The sequence below is a fragment of the Larimichthys crocea genome, chromosome I (assembly GCF_000972845.2).
Source record: "Larimichthys crocea isolate SSNF chromosome I, L_crocea_2.0, whole genome shotgun sequence".
NCBI classification, from domain to species: Eukaryota; Metazoa; Chordata; class Actinopteri; family Sciaenidae; genus Larimichthys; species Larimichthys crocea.
This window is the reverse complement of record NC_040011.1, coordinates 15,415,884-15,442,690: the sequence shown is the minus strand read 5'-3', so window position 1 is coordinate 15,442,690 and position 26,807 is coordinate 15,415,884. Positions and strand designations below refer to the sequence as shown.

The window sequence follows — 26,807 nt, the reverse complement described above, 5'->3', positions numbered from 1 at the left end:
CTGCACTGTGTAATACAAGACTCACTCTCACTAGTACATTAGTACGAGCAATTTACTCAGCCGAATACGATATAAGGAAAAAACCCACACTTACTCAAAACTTCAATAAAAGGAAATGAATGGTTATGAATCGCTGCACGATTTATCAAATCACAATTGTGCTGTCAACTGGTCTTAAATGCATTTGGAATGATTATAGGGGACGCTTCAGCAGCATTCTGTGTAATAACCTCGTGCTGGTAGCGCTCCCCTGTTTCCAGCGACACCGATGTGCTCTACCTCTTGACAGTAAGAGTGCACGCACGCTGGCAGTCAGGTGACATAACAGCAGGCCGTGAAAAACAGGTATGCAGCTCATGCTGTAAAACGTGATCTGTCAAAAACAAAATGAGTGCTGGAGGTGGCGAGGACAAAAGGGCAGCAGAAAGTTGACTTAGACGTACATAGTTTAACGTTACAAACACCCTGACAGTGCTCTCCTTCTTATGAATGAGTGAACACAGTTTTATATTCAGGGTGGAAATTTTCTTTCATTTTTTTTATTTTTAGTTTACTGTGGCTTGCAACACATTTGTCTACCTTACTAGTCCAAAAAAAGACAAAGAGTGTATGAGTGGGTGAGCGAGAGAGAGAAACTGAACTGGAACTGAAACTTTATTTGTACTTATTTTGTTCCAGGTACTATAGTGAAAAGCCTGAGAAAAAACTCTCTGATGTGATGTGAATAGAACATCAGTTGCAGATGTGAGTCTCTGTGACGACGGCCTGTCGCACCAGAGATCAACCAGTGATAGCAGTGGCTTACGTATTGGTCAGACATGTGTAGAAAGCGCGTATCGTACACCACATCAGACGTGGAGTTTGTTTATGAAAGAAACCCAAATTAGTTTCACGATCTATTTATTCTCTTATTTATGTGTAGTGTGTATTTTAGTGTTCAGTTAGCTGCACTCAAAACTTAAGCAAATGTCAAATGTTGTAGAATCTTGGCAATATTGGAAAATATTCTAACCCTAAACAAACCGAACCCTAACCCATATTCATGAATGATCACGTTGTCTTCAAATGACAGACATTATTCCAGTGTTTTCCTGCTGCAAGCACAGAGTTTGTGAAATCCAGGAGGAATAGACTGACACTGACAAAGTGCCTCCTGCATCACACACACATGTTCCACACTTTTCTTCACAACTCGCCACTGTTAAGCATGTTTACAGCCTTTTGTTGGAAAACTGTCACAAGTATATTGTGGTTTAAGCAACCGGCCGTCCAGAGTTATTGGATATTTTTCTAAAAGCCTTTTCATGTTGTGTATATGGAGTGCATGATGTACAAGCTTTTAATGTGTTGACCAATCAATTCCTCACGCCCGAAAACAACTCACAGTTAGAAATGAGCAAATCAATCTTTTCATATCGCGCTGCAGAAAGGAGTTGGGCCAGGATTTTGAGTGCATTTCTGTGTACTTTATACACAATCGTATGCAGTGATTGAAGGGCTAATTCAAAGAATTTTAATCACTCTGAACAGCCCTCTTGCGGTGTCATATTTTTTTTGCAGATTCCCTTGTAAAATGAATAGATGAGCGGTCTCTTTTTAGAGCATAATAGCTACATTAGAATATGAGATGGATAGTAGATGAAAATTCTGTATCCTTCATACACTCTTTCTCTTTCACTCAGTCACTCTGATCTCTTTCATCAATAGTGGTCCTGTGTAAAAGACCTTGCGGGCCACAGTGAAGTGTTCAGTTGAACCTCACATAGACAGAGGAATGGAAAAAGCAGAGGTGAGAACAATTTTAGCAGTAAATTGTAGAGTAGCTGGTGCAGCCTCGACTGTTTCAGGACCAGCTTAGCTAATGTATGATTTCATGCTGCGGGACCAATAATAGATTTGTTTTCTTTGTGTTTAAGTCTCTCCACCTTCATTGATTGCAATGCCACACCCCTCCTACCAGATTCACGGTGACAGCTCTTTTTCCACCAAGTGAGATCATACCATTGAAGAGTGTGTGTTGTTCTCATCAGGGCTCAACCACATAGTGCCAGTCAATATGTAAACAATGGTGGAGACAGTTTCTCATGGCCTAACTGACTTTTCTCAGTGCTCGGCTGATGATTCATCTCCGAGATGTCATCTCACAGAGTGTTTTCAGGGTGCACTGTACTCACGGCAGTTTCAATAATTCACTCGATGATCTTTGTCCACCATATTCGCAGCTGTAACTGTATATGCTAATGCAGTGAGTTATTCAAGGCCACTCACTTCTTGTTTGGACTCTGATATTTCACATCATGTGACCAGACTTGGAAAAACAAGTTCTTGCTTAAACAGACAATATTGTTTGTAGCTACAGCTCCGTGTGTTGTCGTAAAGGTCATAAAGTTCATCAGGGTGGAGGTGATCACTTTAAATATAGCGGAGAATTGTGCATGAGATGTTGATCAACTGTGAACTGTCCTATCCCAATAGCTTTGCATTGCTGAAACACACAAGTAAACCCATGAACACATTTAGTATGTCTGTTGAGCATAGGAAGTGGCCAGACAGCGGCCTGTTCATGTCAAAAATAACTGAATTGCTGAAGGTAATAGATGAAACATTGTGTGGCTTGTTTCTTCATGTGAGTCTTCTTAGGCCTCACTAAAATAAGAATCTTATTTTATTTAATTTAACAAAAAGTGGTTTACTTGGATCAAACTGGAGATATAAAAATGCATATGTTTGCATAGAATTTGCAATCAAAATATGGCCAACTAATACTTCAATAACAGTGGGGTTGGCTGATACTGCTACAAAAACTGCATTTTTAAAAGAATACTCTAGTGAAAGATTTGTTGTATCTAATTACAAATTGTAAAAATTTAATTCCAATGTTGACCCAGAGTTAAAGTGAAGATCGTATTAATACGCCCATAGAAACAGTTTCATGCCACTCTTTCAGTGTAACCCATCAATCAGAGATTACAATTCTTAATCTGTAATATTGAAATTTGTCAACCATCACACCTTTTCCTGTACCACTGTTCTGAGCTTGCCATCAGTTAAAGTAACAGGACAACGTCATCCAGAAAGTTCAACAACTTCACCACAGCAACTGAATGTGTTGCAAAATATACAGCCAAAGTTACATATGCATACATATTCATATCATCCACTCCCATGTTGCTTCACCAATTCTGCTGAATTAGAGCTCTGATGAGTTCATATCTAGCACTGAAGAAAGGTGTTTAGCAATTTTGTGGAGAAACTGATTTTCTCACTACTTCAGTCAAAGGTCATTTATGAAACAATGTAACGCAACATAAATATCTTGGTTGATTAGCTGCTTATAAATGTGAACAAAAACATCTAACGAGAGTCAACAGTGCACTGAACATACCGAACCATGATGTTGAGTCAAACATTTATGTAGACGAGTAACATTGAGACATTTTGTCGCTGTAAGTCTACTGCTTACTGGCAACATAATAGGATTAAAGTGTGTCATCCATGTTTTTGCTATGGAAAGTAAAAGGAGGGTCTATCCTGCTGCTAACTGAAAGTTGTAGGTGCCTTCTTCCTTTTATGCCTATAACATCTAGTCAGTGGCAACTGAGCCAAACATATGAAGACATATGGCAACAAGGTTACGGCAGGCAAAGCTTTTCCTCACTTTCATGTTCTGGAAGTGAAACGTAAGATATTTCTCTCCACTTGTGCTAATGTAAATGATTTGCATGGAGTTTGTCCCTGCTGATTAAGGCTGTTTGGACTGTTCTTCTTTGGATCCATGCCAATTGAATTTTCTGCCTTCTAACACGCTTGGAGAGTGGGGAATATGGTTCTCATTGGGCCTGAGGCTCGATCTCCTTCTTGCCCCCCCCCAATCCTTTCACATCACTCTGACAATTAGTGAGCCCGACCATCCCCAAATGACACACGTAATTAAAGAGTTGGCATTATAATTACAATGTGTTTATTGTCTGTTTATGGGTTTTGTGCAGTGCAAAACGCACTGGGAGATTTCTTTGGTGTAAGTGGATTCGGGGCTGTTAATATACTTGGTGGTAAACGCGATTTCATGTGCTTAACATCTCGATATCTCCTTTATCAGCCCTTTGACAGTTGCTCTGTTTGCTGCACATACAACGCAATTTGGCTGACGGCGGAAACTGGCACCCGAAAAAAACAAATTATTTAGTCATGGGCTTTTAACGGGCACAATGGTAAATGCATGTTAAGTAAATGATGCAATTTATTCCCTTCTCCTCATTGCCAGGCTGGCTGCCACGGGACTTCTGCCAGCTTTAAATAAGTGGTACCCAGATGGTATTCACATGATGCCCACTTGGTTACAAAACGGTCCTGGGAAATAAAGCTGACTGCCACAATAACCAATGGGTCAGCCGGCGAGCCTGTTGCGTTTGCACTCTGCATGTGCAAATGGGTTAATGTTGTGTGTCACTTTGCTGAATTCTTTGGGTAGGTTGGTGCTCAGGGGTCCTAAATTGGAAAAGAGCCCCGTTAATGAGGAGGGCGGGTTAGACAGATAGGGGGAGAGAGATTCTCTGCAGGAGTTGTTTTTTTTCTCTGCTAATGTTGGCCTTCTTGATTCCTAAGAAAAGAGCTTCTTCCTCTAGAGTCGTATAAGTCTGTCAACAAAGTGAGTTCTTTACCTTTTTCTCTTAAAAAAGGCAAATTCTCCCCCCTCCTCCTGTCTTCTCTCCGTGGATTTTGTAATCCTCCTCCTGCTCTGCAGCTGTCCTGGTCTCTGGGCCCGGCTCTCTCCTGGAGAAGTGGTGAACTGTGTCATCTCCAGCCACTAACAACCAACAGCTGCAGCACCAGCCACCGCTACAGATCGGGGGGGGGGGGGGGGCAATGTGAAACTGATTTTCTAACCCAGAGAAATAAATAAACAAAGCCCCTGGAAAAAAAAGAAACAATACCACAAACAACACACAGCTTATGCAAATGCCGGTGGAAATGTGTTGGCGAATCGATAAGCCCTATTTGTGTACGAAGAGACTGTAGGACGAGAGTGACCGTTTTGCACAGAGATGCACATTGCTAAGTTTGCTATTTTATCTGCAGTAGCCCCCGAACATCTGTTTAGTTTTTCCTCTTCCTCTTCATCGTTATGATGAAACACACAAACTATTTGTTGTTGAGTTGTGGCATGAAACAACTCAAAATTGGGGAGGGTGCCGTCTGCACATGAGACGCCAGATGTTCGAGGCAAAGTTTTAGTCATTGTGGTGGGAAGAGGGGTCAAACTGTCAGTAGGTCAAAGGTTGAAAAGCATAAAAAAGTGCAGCACCCACACAGTTAATTAGAGATGAGAGATTTATCGAGGAGTGTTATATTTATGTCGGTGTGTTCACTTCTATTGGTTTTGCTGCTGTTCTGTTGAACCTCGCTGTAAAATATGAGTGTTCTGACAAAGTCTGTTGCAAGACACAACAATTTCTTTTGTGAGGTCTCTGTTTTTTCCATGAATGAAAAATGAAATCTTAACAGCTCGTCCCATTGTTTAGCCTTTTCTCCCAGTCACCTTGTAATTGTTTCTGTGTCATAAGCAGCTATTAGTATTGCTAGAAAATGGTAATGCTTTGAGAGACTCATCTCTCCCAGAGAATGGCTCTCTATCACACTCTCACATTCTTTTAAAAGGGAAAAGGAAGATGAATTTTGCCCATAAAGGCTGTATCACAAGGGCTTTTTATCCTAAATGGCTCTGGGGATTGTTATCTGTGGGAAGTGTGTCCTGCCTCCGTCGTGTTCAATCAAGTGTCCACTTAGCTGTGACTGGGAGTAATTGTTCCCAAGTGGGCCACACACTGACCTGTTAATGTCTGCGTTGACCCTCTAACCTTGTCAGCACGTCTTGGGGAGGAGTTTAAATCATGTGGATCTCGTCAGTGTCTTTACGCTACCGGGTCAAGTGGGCGTCGGCCCTGAAAGACCACTCTCTTGTAATTGTCCTCAGCAGCATGGGTCAGCCATGGGTGTTACCTAAGACCAGCTCTTATTAGATGAGGTACTGGGAGTGGTGTGACTTAATGGGTCAAGCCATTGATCCGATCAGCACCAGTGTCCCCCAGTGCAGTCACAGTGCTCTGCAATACCTGATCACTGGTGTTCTCAGTTAGGTTACTACACTGCTCTGCACTTTATGGATGCCTGGTCTGCAGTCTTTTGCGAATCTCTCCCCTCTTGTTAATGTGTTGCTTATCTCCTTTTTCACTTTCAGATTTTCTTTTTTTTGGAGTATTTGAGTATGTTACACAAGTATCTCCATCTATCACGGGCAACTTAAACCACTTAGATCAACGAACCATATGATGTAGTCAAAACCAGTCAGGAGAAGAGCGAAAATTCAATACTTTCCAGTATTCCAACTGATGCTAGCAGCAGCTGTACTACCCACTTCAGCAACCGAACATTCCTGTAACTCATGCTGGAACCTCCAGTGTTTTGTGATAGGACGTCGATCGGTCTATAACCTCTGCGCGCGGACACAAATGCCTTGCTTGAAGTTTAGTAAGATGTTTTCTCACGTAATTTCATAACATAGTGAGTCCAGCTGTCTCACAGTGGTAATGTAACGATAACTTATAGCCAGTGTCAAAATCTGACAGAGCATGTCTCACTTACATCACTGTAGATGTTTCTTCCTGATTTTGGCTTCGGCTCTTATTTCCTATGAAACACCCATGGCAACATCAAGTGATAGTATATGAGACGCTAAGAAGGAGGTTCTGCAGAAATTGAAGTACTTTGGAATGGGAGATTGTGAAGTCTTAGAGGATCATATGCTTTTTGCTTCTGGATGCAATCAGGTCTCAAAAAATGAGACAAGCAAAGGTGGGCTAGGTGCTAAAATAAAAATCATTCATTAAAACTTTTCATCATCAAGTGTACTCTTTTATAAGAACAGCCTGATTTATATGGCAAAGTCTCACAGTCACCGGAGTATCTGTTTGTCAGTGACAGTACACAGCAAATTTGTGTTTTCAAGCGTGCAGCAGGTGGCCCCTTGTGATTTATATAGCGAAAACCATCATTTGGCACCTGACGGCTGCTAATTTCTGACCCTACTCATATTCCTCAACAAGGATGGACAGCTTCAAATGCCCGTCTAGTTTGCCTGGAAACTCCCAAATGAGTGGCAATTAACGCACGTGCTGCAAAGTGGCTGGATGTGGAGTTTCTTCAGGAACTGACATAGTTTGTAATTTGAGTGAAAAGGGGGGATTACAACCACATGTTTCCAGAGAGGCAGCGAGTTGAGTGTTGAGCAGCTGGCATGCAAAAGGCCGCAAAGTGAGAACACTTTACAGTTTGAGGTGATGTTTAACTTTATGTCAGCGTCTTAGGGTGCAGTTTATCTCAAAGTGTTTGCTTGTTTAGTCTTTTTTTTATGGACAGATTACACTATAAAAGCTAACCGCTTTTTAAAATCCAGTGCTCGTTAATTTGCAAGACTCAAGTCTGAGCTACTTCTTAATTCTATGCCCTCCTGTGCTATTTTAACATTGTTTTTATGAGACAGCACATAAATCCTATCTTTTTTTTTAATCTTCTCATCAAGAACATTTGAGTAAGCTGCATGGCAATGGGCTCAAGCCGCTGAGGGCACCCCTGTTGTCGATCTGAAAGTGAGGAGGGGACTTTTAGAAGCCAGTCCTCCTTTTGAGTGGCATGAAGATACAATAGTGCAGCCATAAATCCTTAAAGGGGGGGTTTTGAGCTGTCTGTTAGGATCAACATATTTTTGGGAGTAATGACAGAGATGCAACCGAGTAATCAGAGGGGTCTTATCTGGGGGCTGATGGCAGGCCCAGGAATGTGGACGGGCTGTGGAAACAACGGCTGCACTAATGGGGTTAGTTGAATTCCACATTGGTGAATTATGAGGAGCTGGGACGTCGGGGCTGTGGTTTGTTGTGTCTGGTTGGAGAGCTACACCGCTCCACACAGAAAACAGAGTTATAGATTTGGTTTTTGACACGCTCTCTCATAGAACAGGCCAATTAACTGGGAGCCGAATTGCTTCACTGTGCTGCCGGAGACACAGCCACATTAAACAGCAAAGTGGTACACACATATATCACAGGCCAACAAGCCACACATGCAGCCATGACTCCTGTGACAGGGACAAAACCAGAAGCCATCCATTCTGCTGCCTCATTTGCATGATCTGAAGCGTATCTGGAAGTCATTAGCATCTTTCCACTTGTTTATCTGGCTCCAGATGAATGCTTTTGAGCTTAACACCGGCTTTTTGAATAAACAAAATGTTCAGTTTGTTTCAGATGTTTTTGTAGGAGGTACAAGTCATGCATCATTTATGTAAAAAACCATGTAATATCGCAAATATTTGTCTGTTTTTTTTTTTTTTTTTTTACTGAGGTGGAGATCACTGCAGGGTTTGTGGGTCACTGTATTAATGTGAATGCATTCTCCAGAGCAATCAGACTCCGTGCTTAAATTACCTTTTCATAGTACCTTGTAATTGAATTTTTGTGACATGTATATATATATATATATATATATATATATATATATATATATATAATATATATATATATTATATTATATATATATATATATACAGCCTGTAAATATTATATATATATCTATATATATATATGTGTATATACAGCCTGTAAATCCTGTAGTCAGTGGAAAGTGTGTGGTTGGCTGTTTATTTTATCATGCTCATGTCCATTTTCTAACCACTGACTGAGAACACATGAAATGAATGCAGCATGTTTTTTGATGTGGGTAACGCAAACGTGTGCAAAGTTTAAAGTTAATAAAGGGCAACTGTGTGACATATTTACCGTTCTAAAGTCAGAACGGAACCACAGAAACTTTGATACATGCTAGTACTTTACATGGCGCATATGTCATAATGTCTTATCTACATGTTCAGATATGAAAGATAACTTGATATGCATGTAGGCCAGGAGATGCCAACAGGAATCGGTGTGTCATAATATATCAAATACTTGTGGCTGACAATCACTTTTACTTTTGCCTGTCCTTATGTCATTTCTGTACATGTGGGCACAATGGACCAGTGTAGGGGCTTTCCCCACCTTTTCACTTCCTGTTTGTAATAGTTGTATCTTTCCCCTTCCTTCCTCCTCTCTCTCTCTCTCTCTCTCTCTCTCTCTCTCTCCCTCTCTCAGTGTCCTCTGTGAAACCCTGCCCTGCCCTCAAGACTGTGAGCCGAATTCTGATTGGAGGAATGGAGTGCCAGTCTGTCCTGCACCAGTGATAAGGGTATGTGGCCTAAGTCCTCCCACCGGCCCTTCTCTTGTTTCATACAGTAATGTGTGTGCTGTTTGTCTGTGAAGTGACTCCAAAACACAGTTAGGTACGACTATTAGGCTTGTTTCTATCAGGCCATAATTAGCTTGAAGTAGATCCCAAAAGATGTATTCTGAGCTTTTCATCGGTTTAATTGTTAAGCACTTTAAGCCAATGAGCAAAACGAAACGTGAAATGAAACGAATAGTACAGAATAAGGCTGAATGTTTTTTTGGGGGGAAAATATCTAATTGCATTTTTACTGACCAATATTACAATTATATTGTAGAAATTACTCTCCAGGCCTCTATTCGTGTAGACTGGTTCCAGGCCGCCTCTGATTTGTTGCCCATGTGTCTGATTTTGCCAGCGTTTTAAAAAGGTCTGGGATTGCTCTTGTGGATGGCCACTTTCCCAGTTTAAAGTCAGCAGAGCCAACCAGAGCTACCTCACAACACCTCATCCTGAAGGTCCTGGTTCAGAGCTATTCAATTAATAAGGTTAAAACCTTGATATGATCTTCGTATATTTAGAGAATAGTCACCACTCTGTTGGTTCTGTTCACAGAGTGTCTTCAAATATCGGAAATAAAACAAAAACAGAAGTGATGTTGGCTACAGTTTTACTTTTAGCAAACAGAAAAGAATTTCAACTTTGGCTTTGAACTTGGATTTCTGACTAAAAGTTTCACATCCTTAGACCATTTTAAGATTACCATGTCAGTAACTGTGAATAATATAGCAATAATCTGCAGCTATTTCCCTTTAGCATTTAGCTCATTTCTTTAAAAAAAAACAAAGATAATGTTAACAGAATTTGCAAAAATTGACTGGTACCAACTCAAAGGTCTTAGAGTTCTTGCTGATTTTCCTAGTCTTCTGTGAGAGTCTTTGAGTTTGGACACAAACACACAGGACACAGGACATTTGAAGACATGTCCCTGGGCTCTCGGAACTTGGTAAAAGTAATTATCAGATAAATCCATAATAAAAATAAAAGTTAGTGGCATCTTCATTAACCCAGAGCTTAAATTTAAATTCCAAATACTATCTTGATATAAACATGATTAATTGTCCAGAATGCCTGGAGGTCTTCTTCAAAGAGGTTTAGTGGTTAAAACTATTAATACAATATGACAAGTGAGGGTTATTTTCACATTAAACCGCCTGCTCATCATTTGTATCGTCTTGTAAATAAATGAATATGACAATTAGTACACCTATTTTTGCCAACCTTTGCCAACTTCAGTCGTGTAGCGATAATAGTCATAAATGCAGCTAATTGCTCACCTGAAATCAATTAAACATTTGACATCTGTTGGCATACAGCATATTACCCTCTGCCTGATTGTTGCACCGTCAGCAGCTTTGTGTTCGTGACTCTCCTTTGTTTTTTAATATCTCTGGCGTACTGTAGTCGTTCTGTCCCTCTCCTCACCTCTGTCCGCCCTGGGATCCCTGATTGGCTGAACACTTTCTGCACTATAGTCTGGCTGCTCGCCAGCCACGCTGCCAGTGGCTGCCGTGCCCCCTGATCAGAAGAGAATGTGACATTTGTGCAGAGGTAATGGAATCTGCGTGCAATTAAATCTCTGACTGTGAAGAGGAGTCTATCTCCTCCCTGCCCCCCCCCCATCTCCTGCCATTGCCAGCAGCAGGGGGGGTCAGGCGCGATGATGAAACCTTCCCAGCAGGCCCCTCGCCGCACTCTCTTTCCCAATCTCCATGTCAGGTTGTGTTTTTAAACTGTGCTGCACCGGCCCTGCCTCTATCTGGCAATTAATTACAGAAAACATCCATTATAGAATCTCTCTAAATATTGTATAAGAATTAATATTCAGTTATAAAAATCACATTACAGGCCTGCAACATAATCTCTGATGAATTCTGCTGGAGGTGACAGTCGTTATTTTGTGGTGATTGTTGTTGGCTGGTTAAACATGTTTTGATCATTTTAAGGGGGAGATGTGGAGAGCAAGTCAGAAAAAAAAACAGGAGGCAGAGGGCAGATTCATGCATGGATGAGGAGAGGGTCATATCTCTCTGCTCCTCTTTCTCCGCTGCCCTGCCACTACACTTAACGCCTCATTTGTGGGCTTTGTGGCCAATGGCTTGAGTCTGTGAGCTGTTGCCATAAAAGGCAGCTTTCTCCTCTCTGCTGATGGGGCACTTGCTTCTGGGTTAATACTAGACCCCCTCTGTAGGCTGACTCCTATCTAATGGATATGTGTATGCCCATCAGGATAGCTCATAAACATAAAGAAAAACTCTCTGCTGCCATTGTGCTTGGTGTAGCTGGTTTGGGAAGGACAGAGCTACGCCATGCAAGCATTTCCCTTGAACTCAGGGGTAGGAGCATCTGTGTTCCTCGTCCACACTGGGTGGACGGAGATGCAGGATATCCAGGTCAAGGTTTGGCTAAATCCTCCCTGTGTGGTTCACACCCTGCCTGGCTCTGTCTAAGTGGCACAGTCTTAGTTCACACTTGTCCTCAGACCCAAACGCTGGACACACGATTCAATGTGAATATTAAATTGCGAATGCATGTTCCAGTTCATTTAAAAAAACAAAAACAAAGATAATGTTTTATTTTTCACATGCTGCTGCCGAGTGCTTTTAATCTGACTGTTTTTCTGTCACGTTTCACATTCAGCCTCCCTGGTAATGTGTTTTGTCATGATGAATTATTAATGTCAGCGTCGGTTGAAGTGAGTGTTGTCTCAGAAAATAAGAGGGTCACTCTATTTCTTCTTTCTTCTTCACCCAAGGGTTAATTTGAACCAACACTCAAATGAACCTCCCTATTTCCTTACCGCACTATGTGTCGTAGTGAAAACTGCTGGGTCTTAACTTTATTCACTAACATCCTGCTGAACAAATACAACAGTATTCCTCTTGGCTCCCTCTGTTTTCCTCTGTTGCAGATGGTTTTGCTGCGTTGTGTGATACAGAGGAAAAGGCTTTGCTTTGGGGAAGGAGAGCGAAAGAGGCTTACGCCATTAGTGTCATTCGAACGGTGAATTAGATCAGCCTGACAGATAGATGCGGAAAATTGTTTTAATTGCATAATTATCTGTGGCTAGCCACTTGTGCAGAAAAGTGCTGTGATGTGGATGAAGGCAGGGGAAAGAGCACATTTTGGCCTTTATGTGCTTATTTTGCCTTTGCACAGGAAATGAACAACAATCGGGGGTCCCGAGGATAAAACATAAACACATAAACACACCCAAACTCACAGACACTCACCCTACACCCCCCCCCCCCCCCCCCCCCCCCCCCCCCCCCCTGGGCAGGTTGTGACATGCTCAGTAAGATGCTGCTCTTTAAAGTAATGCGTCTGGCCAGTGAAACTTCTCCTCAGGCAAAGAGGAGGGTTGCCTGTTAACCGTCTGATCAAGATGGCACAACTTAACATGCAACAGCTATGCAGCATGGCTCACTTAACACTGCTGACGCTTTGAAGAGAGAGAGGAAGAGAGAGGCCCAATATGTCAGCAACCTGCTGAATCACATTCAGCTGATTTCTGACAAGATTTAAAAAGCGGGATTACGGACAGATGGCACTAAATCTTTGGCTTTACATCTATCGCCTGCTCATTTTATTTTCTCTAGTTCCTTCTGCAAAACATTCCCATGTACGAGTTTGCATGTGGTATATATCTTAACTGCTAATTTGGTTGGAAAATAATAATAGTTATCACCTCTTCCTGTTTCAAACAGAGAGCAGCTACTTTACTGAAACAGCTTATGTTTTGTTGTACACAGAATGTTTAACCATGCGGCTAATTTAGCCTAGTCTTACTTCCTTCATCCTTTATCCTCAGATCATTATTTTTATGGTTTTGAATAGAAGCAGTCTTGCATTGCATCTTTTGCATGTAGAATGTCATCACTGTTAAGCAGCGCACTTCTGCTGTTTTAACAAAGGTTTTGTGTATGGATTAAACTGTCTGGAGCCTCGTCTTAATCCCAGTTGACTAATGTTATTTATCAGCCTAAAAACAATTTTGTAAAATATGTATTACCCTCTTTGGTGTCCTGTAAATATACATTATATTAATGTATATATAACCATTCTGTTTCTATACACACAACATACAAGCCCCTGTACAGAAAGCTTAGACGTGGATCTTGACAGATCAGTTACTGAATGATTTTTCAAGCCTGCTGGGCAGTGCTAAGCCCAGGCCATACACTGATGCGCTGCAGTCGGCAGCTGCATGCAATTTTCAGCTCAACTCATTCAAGTGTAATAAAACAATGCAAGAAGTGCTGGAGGACTGTGGGCCTGGATTCTCTCACTCATGAAGGCAAAACTCAAATAGGAAATAGGACAACAGTATAAACATAAAGTTGAGCTGCTACCATATAAATTCCTTTCATTGACTGGATGCCTGTCGTCTTGGTTTTGTCTGTAATCAGAAACATTTTGTCATATAACACGCACGTCAGTCTGTCATCACAACAAGCAGGCCTTTAATACTTAATCAAATAATAGATATTCGCACACTGAAGCCGCCCTGACGAGAGCCTTGCAACACAAAGCAATTTATGGACTGAGAGCTTGTCATGTCTCAGTTGTTGCCTTCGTCATGCTCTGTTGTTCAGTCGCGTCTCCTGTGATAATGCACAGGGGATTAGCAGGTAACAAGGCAGCAGCGCTCCTTTGAGGATGTTGCGCGTGGCTTTGAATGTCTCGCACAATACTACATAAACGGGAGGAGGAGGGAGGGAGGGAGCACCACCAAATGGTGATTTCCCAGCTACACAGGGAGCCTCCTCCTGGATAATGTGGTAATGAAAGGTGACAGGAAGGACTCAGGGTCTGGAACGAAGCCGGGGCAGCTGGTCAGAACAGGAGAATAGGAAGCGGTGTGCACCCGGGCTAAAGTGCAGCGAGAAGCAAATTAAAGCTCATATCTGCCATCTCCCTCGCCTCCCTGCACTTTCCTGTTTGGACTTGAAGGTGATTGGGAGCCAAGGCGGTGACAGTTGACGGAAGCTACGCGGAGGAGAGAGTATTTATTTACAGTGAGATGTAGCGATGCTTGTTCAGGATGCGGTTTCACGCAGGATGTGCCGTTCCCTCTCCCTCCCCCCCACCCCGCCCCACTCACACACACACACACACCCCACATGCACACCTCCTCCCATCTTTCTCATCTCCACCCTCACACTACAATCCCCAGGTTTGATCAAGAATGGGAAGTGGGTTATTGGGGAGGAGGGGTTGGCCTGCTGCAGGGCCATCCAGGCTGTATTGTGTAAGAGGCTGGGTCTGGATACAGCCAGCGGAGAGCTCACTCAGCGTGCCTTCCTGCCCGGCCCAGGAGGAGGTATCAAAGTCAGCACAGGTCACTGAGGAACAGGAGTGTGAAGCTTTGAGATTGCATTGTGTGTCTGAGATGGTAGGAAAACTGTAACCTGTGTAGAGAAGAACATTAAGAAATTCAAGTGTGTCAGAAAAGTGTGAGTGTTACTCCAAAAGAGTGTGTGTGTGTGTGTCCTGCCAGGAATTCCACCTTGTAAAGCAGGGGTTGGGGGGGTGGCTGAAGGTTTGTAAATCCCAGTAATTACACTGTACAGTGTGGTTGCAGTACAATTACCTTTGTCGTCACCCCACAACACAGTATTCACATTATGGTAAAAGTGTGTGTAACATACTTTCATACCACCCAAGAGTAGATACACAGAAATCGTTACGTTATTAGATAGGATTGAACATGCAGCAGGCACAACTTTTCACCTGGCCACGAGTCCTGCCATCTCTGACTTTCATCTGGTGGGATACTGAGCAGTAACACGTGTGTGTGTGTGTGTGTGTGTCGAAAAGGTAAGCCGTTCAGATCTCTGCTCGCTTGACTGTCATGTCGACATTAATCCGCCCAAAGTTTCAAAGGCAGGTTTTATGACCTGCCTTACGGCCTCATCTACGTGGACAGCGGCATCTAAACTCTGGAGAACCTGCCACATAAAACGCACATCTGTTAAAGTCTAAATTGTAAAACAGCCCCCGCGTGTCCAGGCAGCGTCGAGTTAATAATACACTTCAAGTACACCCCATAACACTCCCCGCAGCAACAACAGCACTGATTGCTTTAGATTCATTTCTTTTGATCAGCTCATGTCCCCCCCATTTCATGTCTTTTACAAAAGTTCTTGACCTTCAGAGTTAGACAGAAAGGCTAAAAAGCTAGCAGTGGTTTCGTGAAGGAGTCCATCATCATATTACAGTTTTCGGTGAAGCTGACGAGTGAGCGTAGTTCCTTGTGAACACCTGCTTAAAATCTGTTTTGTTTCCTGACTGAAAGTGCTGAAAATTGACTTCTGGGTACATTTAATGGAGTCAACTTTCGGTCACAATGGCTAACCCTGCTTGCATAATTTTTTTTGTTTTGTTTTGTTTTTTACAGTGAAGGCCGACCACTCCCTGCACATTAAACAGCTTCATTTGAGTGAAAGAATGACTGACACAGAGCGATAAATACAGCTATAATAGAAGGTTGCTGCGGTGCTAAAAAAGGCTAGTAGCGTTACTAAATAATGGCAAGTATTGTGCTCAGTCTTGAGGTTAACAACACAGCTCCAGCTACTATTAACAGATCTGTGGGTGATGCAACGTAAGCAGCAGTTGTCATTACAGGGACACAGTTATTACGCACTTATGCCAGCTCAGTCTCTTAAAGAGGAAGTGTGGTTTCTCCCCTTAAGGTGTTCAATCATTGCTCGTATCTGTACTGTACTGTATGTTGGTCTGTGCCCTCCCTGCTCCCTCCACCCGTGTTGGTTAGGTGTGTGCCAGTGACTTCTTTCAGGGGACAGACACTTAGCTTTGAACCTGGGGCGGGGGAGGGAGGTACGCACAAGCGAAACAATATAAATCTCGGGGCTGATTTTGAGGTTTGTTCAAAGACATGTGGCAGATAAGCAGAGAGAAGCACTGTGCAGCTCTGTCGTGTGCACAGTGTCACCGTGCCTGAATAGCCATGACATACAGATGTTGTTGGTTGGTGGTGGGTAGTAACAGAACAAAGTATTACACAGTTTTTGTTTTACTGGAACTTGTTGCAGTTAACAGTATATTTTGTCAGTGTTACAGAGATATGATTGCAAAAGATTTCATCTGTACTTGGAGTAGGCTTGTTTTTTTATTTATCAGTTTATTGATTGATCCGCTGTTGCAGACTGGATATTCTGTGAATGGAGATGACCAGAGATTACCTGTGGAAGGGGTTTTATTAATGAGTCAGTATAGATTGACCTCCTTTTATATCAAAGCAAATGTAAGAGCTTTAAAGTGTAGCACCACCTGTTGAAATACTGCTCCCCTTATGGACAGAGCTGCAATCAATTAGTTGTCAACTATTATATTAATCACCAGCTATATTAATAATTGATTAATCATCATTGTTTAAGAATAATTGTCTAAATTCTCTGATTTCAGTTTCTCAAACGTGAATATTGTTTAAGTTTTTTTATCCTTTGACAGTAAACTGAATATCTTTGGGTTTTGAACAAAAAAGACATTTGAGGACATCATCTCAGGTTTCAGGAAACTGTGAACAACATTTTGCACCATCATGGACCAAACAACGAATCCGTTAATCAAAAGAAATGATCGACAGATTAACTGATGATGGAAATCATTGTTAGTCGAAGCCTTAATATGTGTAAAGTACACAGAGTTTGATTTCAGAAAAGATTGGAGTGACTCTGTAATATTTGTATATATTGGAGTAAAGAGACGTGTCTTCAGTTGTAATGAGTTAAGAATGTGCCTCCAAGCTTATTTCCATTCATGAGCCAAACTAAGCCTGTTCAAAAACAAGAGAATTTAGCCAACACTGAGAAGGTCAAATAAATTCCAGATTGTATTGTTAAGTGTTTTTACCAGGTCAGAGGGTCCAGCTACAACACCTGTTACTGCTAAAGGCGCAGAGGAACAATCTTTAAGAGCCGACAATGTTCTCTTCTCTGTCTTGCAACAGTGCCTGTGATTGATAATGACAACACGGTTACATCTTGCATGAATCGGAAAAGATTTGTTATTTATTGTGATAGCGAAGGCTCATTTTGAGTGCAAGCCGGGTCTTAGACTAATTGATGTTTTGGAAGATGAGCTCAATTGGATGAGTCATTAGGCCTATTACCAGAATTTTATTAAATGCCCCCACCCAAAAGAAGAGGAAAAAAAACGTTGTGGAATATTTCCGTCCTAGAGTAACAGGAGGTTGGACTGGTAAAAGGCAAATAATATATGTGTGAGATTGATCAGTGAGTAGCGACCCCATTATCTCCTGAGATGTTAATTACACTGTGCTCAGCTTGCATGTCAAAAGGCAGATAATTGAAGAAGGTAAAAGATGTCCCACACTTTATTTATGCTTTCACTTGGGGCTGCTAGAAGATCTCCTTTCCTCTCTCCTTTTTTTGTCCATGATGTATTTATTGTTGGGTAATATTACATTGTCAGAGTTGATCATTTTGCAAGGATATTATTCACAATCATTACCGTGGCCTGTGTGTGTGTGTCCTGTCTCTGTATTCACTGTCACAGCTTTCTAAAGCGATTTAGATGAAATTATCCAAACCTCTTAAAGATCTTGCATTTCGTCCGATGCTGCTCATTTCTACCTATCTTTTTTTAAACTTAGCTTTTTATAACATATATGTGAAATGTGAGTCTGCGTCTGTTGTTTCAGACTGTAGGTCTGAAAATGGACAGGAGTGCAGCCGGATCCAAATCTGAGAGAACTCCTCCCAAATTTCCCTACATGTAAACAAAACTGGAACTGTCATTGACTATGTGACTGTAAAGTTAGTGTAATAACAATCTCCTATTTGTCAGTGAAATGGCCCGGCTGCTGTGATCAATAATGTCTAACAGTGACTACAGCGCAGCTGCTAGATGACAACAGCGAGAAGAGAAAAAAAAAGAGCAAAGGAATAAAGGAATAAACATTTTTTTTTTTGTCTTAGTGCTGCTGCTTTCCAGGACTAACATTACAGTGTCTGCCAGAGTGGTCCTGTGAAATACACACTGAGGTGAGAGGGCGCAAAGAGCACCAGAAACCTTTTAAAAGGTTTTTTTTTTTTTTTTTTTTTTTTCACAGGGCTCGACACTCACCTTCCACAGTTGTTTCCAGGCTGGTAACCAGGCATCAAACTTTGGTTGCCAAAGGTCACCTTATATTTTCTGTACTTAAGAAACAGATTAAGTTATTCGTGGACACAATAACTCTTAACTTAACGTGTCCACCATCTATTCCTGGTATACAGTATACCAGCAGTGCAGCTGTTGTCAACTTGTAAACACACCCGAACCTGCGCAGTGTTGTCTGGTTCTGGTTCTGACTGTACCAACAATATTATCACTAATGCAACAGATTTAGAAGTGATTTATTTTGGGGTGCTGTCTGCTGTCCCCAGTTTCACATGTTAAAAAGGCCAAGAATTGGTTGCCAGTGGCAACCTGGCAGTGGTTGCTGTCGAGCACGGTATTATGTCTGTTCTGAGTGCAGTTTCCCCACCCGAGTAGCTTACTGTATGTCTGTAAACTTCCTATTGACAGCACGTAAGCCATAGGGGACATGCTGTACTTTAAGAAAAAAAAAAAAATCTTGTTTGTCTTTTTGTGTGCTTACACCGATAGCGTCAAAACTGTTTCCTGTGGTTTCCTGTGGAGAACTGTGGTGTCTCTGTGTGCTGCAATTTACGAATGCACGTGAATGCTTGTCTGCACTCCCAAAAGCGAATGCGCACATCTGCACACACGCGCGCAAACACACACACACAAACACTCACACACTCCTGAATCTTCTTCTCCTTTTCGTGTTGTCATCATGACTCAGGGCGGAGCTTCAGGGGGAGGGTTGACAGACTCTGGTCATCACACCTTAGGGGGGCTGATGGACAGTTGCTGCACAGATGATTTAGTGCATCACCTGGTGGACATTGTTAAGAATGAGCACAGCATGATGGGGGAAAAAACACCAAAACACAGAGACCATAGTCTGCTGACTTTACTCTGACTTCATTCAGTCTTTTTGTCAAAAGTAGATTCAATCTAAGGCCTCACAATTGTTTACAATGACATCATCACACTAGATTATAATAATGATGAGGGGCACCAAAGGAAGGTTGTTGTTGGAAGTGTTGAAACATTTTAAAGCCCTCCTCTTCTCAAAGTGATTCTCAGTACAGTGATGGAACTCTCTCTCTCTCTCTCTCTCTCTCTCTCTCTCTCTCTCTCTCACACACACACACACACTCTCACACACACACACACACACACACACACACACACACACACATACACACACACGTTTACTTTGCTTTGTCTGACCGGTATCTAAAATCCATTAGCATCTTTCCTCTTGTTTATCTGCCTTGCCAGCACACCCGACGGCTCCATAAGGCAGACAATGAACTTCATTGGATTTAAAGTTTTTATGGTATTAAGTCTGAAGTGTTTTTTCTCATTTTGGCCACTTTTTGTTTGCCAGTGAAAGACCTCTGCTCTCTCAGATGCCAGCGAGCGGTATTTTGCTGTGGCAGTGCAGTCTTATCTGCGCTTGAGGTCTGTACTTTAATGGGCTTTATTGATCTAAACAACATCAGGGGTTGCGGTGATGTTATTAAGGCAGAGATAACTTCTGTGTAATTCCACTCCAACAATATATTAGCCTTTTATTGGTCTAAATAACTTTGCCTTTTAGACAGTAATGCACCAGTAAGTCACAGCAGCTCTTCATGTCGGCAGGATCTTAATAAAGCATTTCCTCTGGACATCCTGCTGCGGAGAGAGTGAAAAACGACAGGTTAAAAGGCATGCTGGGAAGTTTCCATGCCATCACTGTAAATTATCTCTTTTGAATACATAAATAAAGCTAGGAGTGAGCTGCGAATGGGAAGGAGGGTGGGGGGAACGTCGTCAGGTCGTCAGGTTTGTACAAACGTGCGTTCACACGTGGAGGTCCTGTGAGGAGGAACGCTGCAACCTAAAAGATAAACAGTAGCAAGACCGGTGTTGTGCTATTGCCATGTCAACTTATATATGAATCTTTTGAATCCGTTTTGAGATGCAGCTATGTGTGTGAGCATGCAAAGCATAACGTTTAGCATGTGTTTGCACAAGCATGTATCGTAACTGCCGCTGATATAATGTGTAAGATCTGATAGATATTAAATGTAGATTATGATTTAATACAAAGCTATGACCGCACTGTAAATAACAATAATAACCACAATAGATAGAAAAGAACAATTATGAGTCATGAGTTCCAAAATTAAATTCATCATAGTTTTGGTGGATGCTTGTTGCTTCTTGAAAGCTTTTTTCACATTGATTAAATGTGAGTTGCGCATCGTGCGTCTGCAAACTTCTTAACAGACAGTTGCAATATTTCCCTCCTCTCAAGGGCAGTATATATGTAATATTTATACGAAATAACGAACCCATTTATCTGCGAGTGTGTTTTCGGTAATAATTTGCAGCTATTTAAAGCCTTTGGTTTTGGTAATGAATTATTTTGTCATCTCGACTGTGATGAGATTCAACTTTAATAACTGTAACAATTATTTTATTAAAAAGAGAAGCCATGCATTATGGCTATCTCGCCAAGGTCTCAAGCTGGAAGGAATTCTCATTAAGAGCATTATATTACCCCGGTGCGCTTTCAGTTGAATGTCCCGCTGAAATTAAATTAGGTGTCAACAATGTTTGTGTTAGAAGTAAGCAGTCATATTTACAGAGGCTAGCTTTTTCATTTGCTGCCTGACACTGGGAGATGTATTGAAAAAGATACTAATGCTCTGTATCTGATTAAGTCACTTAGAGAGAAACTCCTCTAAAGTGTTGACTTTTAATATAAAGCAAGCACTGCTCTGTCATCAGCGCAGACATGAATCTTTATTCAGAGATGAGGCACTTTTGATTGCTTGAGATTATTCTGTGATTCATTTGTTGGCACACACGACTGGTCTCACCCCTCATTCCCAACGTTTAGATCCTTCCCAAAACTCTAAGCATCAGGTTGTTTGTGTCATGATTGATTTATCAGCGTGTTTTCATCTAACATCCTGTGTTTCTTCTGATGGTTCGCGTGGTGTGCAACATTGTGTTTTGTTAATGGTTTCGGGCCCAGGGTTGCTGCTAATGACATGGTTGTAATTGTTTGTCAGTGTGATAATGTGTGATTTCCTATTTCCATGTGAAGTTGGACATTTGATGAAGGAGGGATCTTGTCAGGAAGACAAAGTGCTGTCATTTGTCACCGGCTAAATGAGCTTCTCTCCAGACATCCTCTTGGTTTTCGCTGGCAATATTATATTATATTCACAGATCCTTTTTTTTTTTTTTTTTTTTTTTTTTTTTTTTACGAGGGTGGAGACAGGGGGGATTTTTGCCCTGATATCCACGTGATTCAGTGCAGACTACAAAGAAACCTAGATCAAGATCAAATGAGATAATGTGTTGTGTGCTGACATATAGAAAACAGTTAACTGTATTTCACAGAAAGACAGAAGTGAAATTACAGAGTGTGGTAATCTTTTATTCTTAGTGTGGGCTAGGAGTCATCACTTCCTTAAACCTTCAACATTTTTAAACTGAGAAAATATTTCATCATCCTTAGGGGAAAGATGTGTCACTTCATGTGTCATTTTCTTTTAATTTTATCCTGTGGTAAAAAAAAAGCTGTCTTAGGCTACAGTCAGTCATATATTTTGTCCTTTTTGTCTCCAGTAATATCATAAACTTATGAGGCACATAATTGCAGCAAATGAAGGACAGGATTGTGGGACTGCCTTCATATTTTCCAAAGTCTTTCATGTAGTCGCCCCCCGAACAGGCTGCTCCTGTTTCTGATTACATTGATTCCATATTGCGGGGTTGGGGGCAGATCCTTCCTAGTTAACAATCTAATGAGCTAAACAAGCCAAACAGAGGAGAGATATAGTGAATAGGTCTCCTGAGGGAGCTACTTATTGTCACAATTGCCCGTCTGTCTTCTCTTTCCACTCGATATCGATTCATGTCTTCATTGGTTATGCTCCGTCCGCTGTAGCGCACATGGGTGGTGTAATCAGCTAAATGTAGCCTCTGCTTTCTTATTATTACCTGGGTGCTTAACACTGGTATTTTTTTTTCCTTCAAGGACAAATGGTTGTAGGAGAAGGCAGATCCCGTGTGAAGTCCCTGAGCTCTCGCAGAGCGGCAGATCCCTTTTCAGTGCCAGCTGTTCTCTCAGATACACCAGGCCGTGCTGAAATTCTCTTAATATAATTCTGGGGGCTCAGGAGAATTGTGCAAAACAAGCGTGCCAGCCAGGAGAACGTTGAATTTTTCATCAGTGGGCCTCAACTCGCTGAGTTAGTGGGCAGCGCTCTCATTCATGAGCAGATGTTCAGCGCAGTTACACTCTGCAGTTAATGTGAACTTACTGGCCTCTCTGCCATTGGCTGCAAGGACGTTGGCAGCGACCTGGCATCTGAGAATTACTCCCAGTAAAAGGCGCAGGCCTGGAAAGCGTAGCCCCGGCCTTTTTTAGCCACTTCCCAGCCCAGGAGCTGGATGCTGGACAGGGGGAAGGCACTGACAGCTCATCCGTCTTTGGCCCGACAGTGATGAAACACTTGCCACTGTTCGCTCGGGGGTTAGCAGTGGAATTCCTGAAGATAATTTCCACAAGTTTTTAACGTTCATTTCTATAATGAGCAGGCTAAACACGAGCCAGCACCACTCAGCAGGTGAAATATACTGTATGCGCGCGAGAATACATGAAGGTAGCAGCCCCCGAGGTTTGTACGAAACAATTTCACATGTAGAGGAATTATTCCAGTACCCTTGAAAGAGGAAATTCATAGAAACAAGGCACCTGCGAGGGGTAACATTTTGGCCCTGGTAGGTCTATAGCTGAAAGCAGCTGGTGCTGTGGTCAGCCTGGTGGGCTGTATCCTCTCCTCACACTGGTGCTTCAGACATCTGCATGGCCAAGCTGCTCTGCCTGGGTTTGATGTGGCCATACAGATCTGTAATAGTTTCCTTCTAACTAAGCAAAATGCTATTTGATTTAAAGTGCCATTAACTGGTCAGAGCGTGTACGTGACATCAGGTTTAGTAGGCGGCATGCCAGTCACCTCGAGTGTGTGTGTGTGTGTGTGTGTGTGTAAGTCATCACAGTAAAGTTGTGCATATGGGACTTGAACAGTGGAAATGACAAGCTCTTGTTTCTTCTGCACGTCTCATTTTCACTTTCTAATTGGTCGTTTTCAGGTTGGCTTTACGAGAGCAAAACTAATTAGTGTTTCTAAATTCAGCGAAAAAAAAAAAAAAAGTCAGCCGGCTTGATTGTTCTGGTTTCCTCTCCTGTGTCAGGCGCTCAACAATAAAATAAGACTCTAATCATTTTCAAATTGCTCGTATTTTTAAACCCCAGAGCTGAATGTCACTCCCGGTCTCTTGGCATTTTGTTTGGCAAGATCAGGGAACAGCGGTTGCCCTCTCGCCTGTGCGCTCTCTTTGTGATTCGTGGGAAGTTTGGATTTGGGGCCAGTGGAAAAAAAAAAAGAAAAAAAGAAGAACTGTTGTGTTTTAGGTGGGGTTGTTTCTGCTTTGATTGGGAACGTCCTGCTGACAGGAGCAGCCCAGCAAGTTTACAGTAGCTGTGACATTGCTGTTACCTTTATTCAAAGTGCTCCAGCTGCAGCGAGCCCTCAGGAAACCCAATGCAGGCCCACATGGGCGGCTGGCGGCCCACAGAGAGGAGAATGAGCCCTGTTTGAGTTGGCAGACACTCCCCCTCTCTGGGAACTTTTGCTGCCTCTGCAGAAAGGCCAGTGGCGGCGGCTCTGGTGGGGCGGCGGTGATTCTCAGGGCAGGATGGGCTTTTTCCACCTCTCCTCCCTTTCAGGAAACACATTTCGCTGTTTCTTTCCTCCGTGTTTGCAAACGGAGGGAAGGAGTTGAGGCTAAGGGGCACGGGGCAGCCGCGACTGAACGAAAGAGCTCAGCTGTGAGAGGCTGAGCGTTAATGTGCAGTTTAATAACGCGAACAAGCTATTTGAGGACACTTGGGTGTTGGAGCTTCTTACATATGATATGAACAAAATCTGTGTGAATAAATCTGTTTATATTTTCTCATCAACACTGCAGGGATTCAGTCATCAGAAGGCAGTAATTAAAAAGTGCTTGATCTAAGGTTAGAGAGGAGCAGTGTTTAAATGCAATTAGTGCAATTCTCAAATTAATTTAGACTCGGTTACAGTTTTTGGAATGTGTCATTATTTGTTTAATCAAGGGAGTTCACGTTTGAGATGCTAAATATGTATCCACAGATATTGAAAGGGGGGACACATTAATTCAGCCTTGATGAATATTAATTTGAAAGCGACATGTTTTGTGTCCCTCCACTCAGCTCAGAGTTGTGCGTGTGACTCCGCTGGTAATTTAATAAGGGAGGTTGTGTTTTGTGTGTGCGTTTTTGTTAGTCACCTTCATGTTTCAAATTATTTCCACTGCCCCCCCCCCCTCTCTTTTTCTAACACCTCACCCCACCTCCCTGCCTTTCCTTCTTACCTCCACTCTCTCTCCTTCTCTCCTCCCCTTTGTATCTACTGCTGCTTTGCCGGTCCAGCCAGGAGACTCCGGTGGTGACATCCTGTGGAGCCACACATCAAAGTAAGTACACAGATGTCAGTCTGCAGCTCCAGTCAGTTAAAACACACCAAGGTGTGTTAAACTGCTTATTTGCTAACTTTTGGTCAAACTGCTTTGTCACTTTTCAAATGAAGCCGTCATGAGGAAATTGTTGTGAGTTTGGCGTGATAAGAAAGGTTTTGCATAGCAACCGATTTCCTCATTTCCTCATGCAGTTGCTCATTTCCATCTCTTTGAGCGATGCAGAACATGACGACAGAGAGACGAGGCCAGAGTTTGGCCGCAGAGAGTCGACTGTGAACCTGAAGAGTAAAAAAAAAGGTTTATGGACAGTGTGCTGGATCGTGTCTGCATCCCCCTGACTATCCTAGAAGTCATTACTCCTTGTGTGGTGTATAAACACGTCAAAAACAAACAATGACCCTGGGCAGACTCCACACTGCAAAACAATTTCAAAGGCTGCAGTGTAGTGTAAACACGAAACATGGCTAACCTTCACGCAGGGAAGACTTCACCTTAAACCTGCTGTTTGTTTTATAGTCCCTGTCGACCTTGGTCAGATATACAGTAGTTTACATCTCTCTGGTTTTCTTCAGGTCGATGTAGCTCAGCTTCTGCACTGACATTTAGGCTTTCATGTAGGTTTTTGCAAAGTTAGCATAGTGACAGCTCATTTAGACCGTCAGAACTCTCACTCGAAGCCATACCAACTCATTTATTGATCAGTGTTATCAATCAATAAGATCAGCTTTTCAAAATAAAAGTGATACCGAAAAAAAAGAAGGAAAAAACACACACCCACACAACATCCACCTACTTCCTTCTTCATATGAGATGTAGATGACACAGAGTGATAAAAAATGAAATACCATATCGTCAAATGTTGTTTTAAACAGGGTGTAGACACTGATTTGCTGGGGTGTAGATTTCCCGTACAGGGACCCTGTATATCCAGTAATGAATATTCATATTCTTGTTTCACACACTCTGTGAGCTCGTTCACACCGAGCCGGGGGTGACTGTAGGCCGACGCGAACTCGTATTTTTAATAAAGCCCAGCTGCTGAATGATCAAATAGTGTCTCTAATTAAGGCCTGAGTGTACACCCATGTAAAATTCTCCCCGGAATGCTAACAACCTGTGATATTTCCAGAGGAATTTGCTGCGCAGGTCTCCGAGAGGGGAGGGGAGTCGGAGTGTTTGGGGTTTGGAAAAGAAGGAGGGGCAGTGTTCATGTGGCAAGCCAACATGTTGTTCACATCCGTGTCAGATTGAGGCTAATGAAGGCCAGACTGATCCTTGGATGCAAGCCTTAAGTAAATGATCCCTCTTTGAATATATTAGAGCCCCCAGAGCAGCGGTGTGCCTCCCCGCTGTGCCAGCTCCGCTACGTGTTGTCTTGTGGTCTGACGAGGCTGGTCAAAATGGCAGTCACGGTGTTCAATCACGTCGTACGCCATCCAACCAGATTTCAGTTTGGTCTCGGTGGTGGCGACAACGACAAGTTACTACACGCACACACACACACACACACACACACACACACACACACACCGAATGTTCCCACGTTAGTGCTTCTGCAAAACAGTTTGATAGTAAATGGAAAGTATGAGTGTTGTGTTATTTGACAATGTAAATGAGCCATCTCAAATTTTTCCCCACCCTCTTAAGACGGATTGCATTTACATAACAGGCTGAGGTTTGGTGCTCATGCAAATCGTTCATGTAGACAAACCTTAGTTTTCTCATTTTTGCTGTTTTCAGTTTGATTGAAAATGATTAAAAATAATAATAATGGAATAAATAATAAAAATAGCAAAGAGTGAGAAAAAATAGCCTGAAAT

At 42.3% G+C, this 26,807-nt stretch overlaps 1 protein-coding gene across 8 annotated transcripts in view; it reads left to right on the top strand.

Annotated features, from left to right (window-relative positions):
• foxp1b (forkhead box P1b) overlaps positions 1-26,807 on the top strand; it is a 150,481-nt gene that overhangs the window by 9,847 nt on the left and 113,827 nt on the right. For 6 of the 8 annotated variants that reach the window (XM_019267268.2, XM_010734949.3, XM_010734950.3 and 3 more), the window contains exons 2-3: positions 9,186-9,279; positions 24,941-24,984. The gene's annotated coding sequence lies outside the window, so the exon portion shown is untranslated. The remainder of the gene's footprint in view (positions 1-9,185; positions 9,280-24,940; positions 24,985-26,807) is intronic. The other 2 variants (XM_027279262.1, XM_019267265.2) reach the window with 1 other exon arrangement.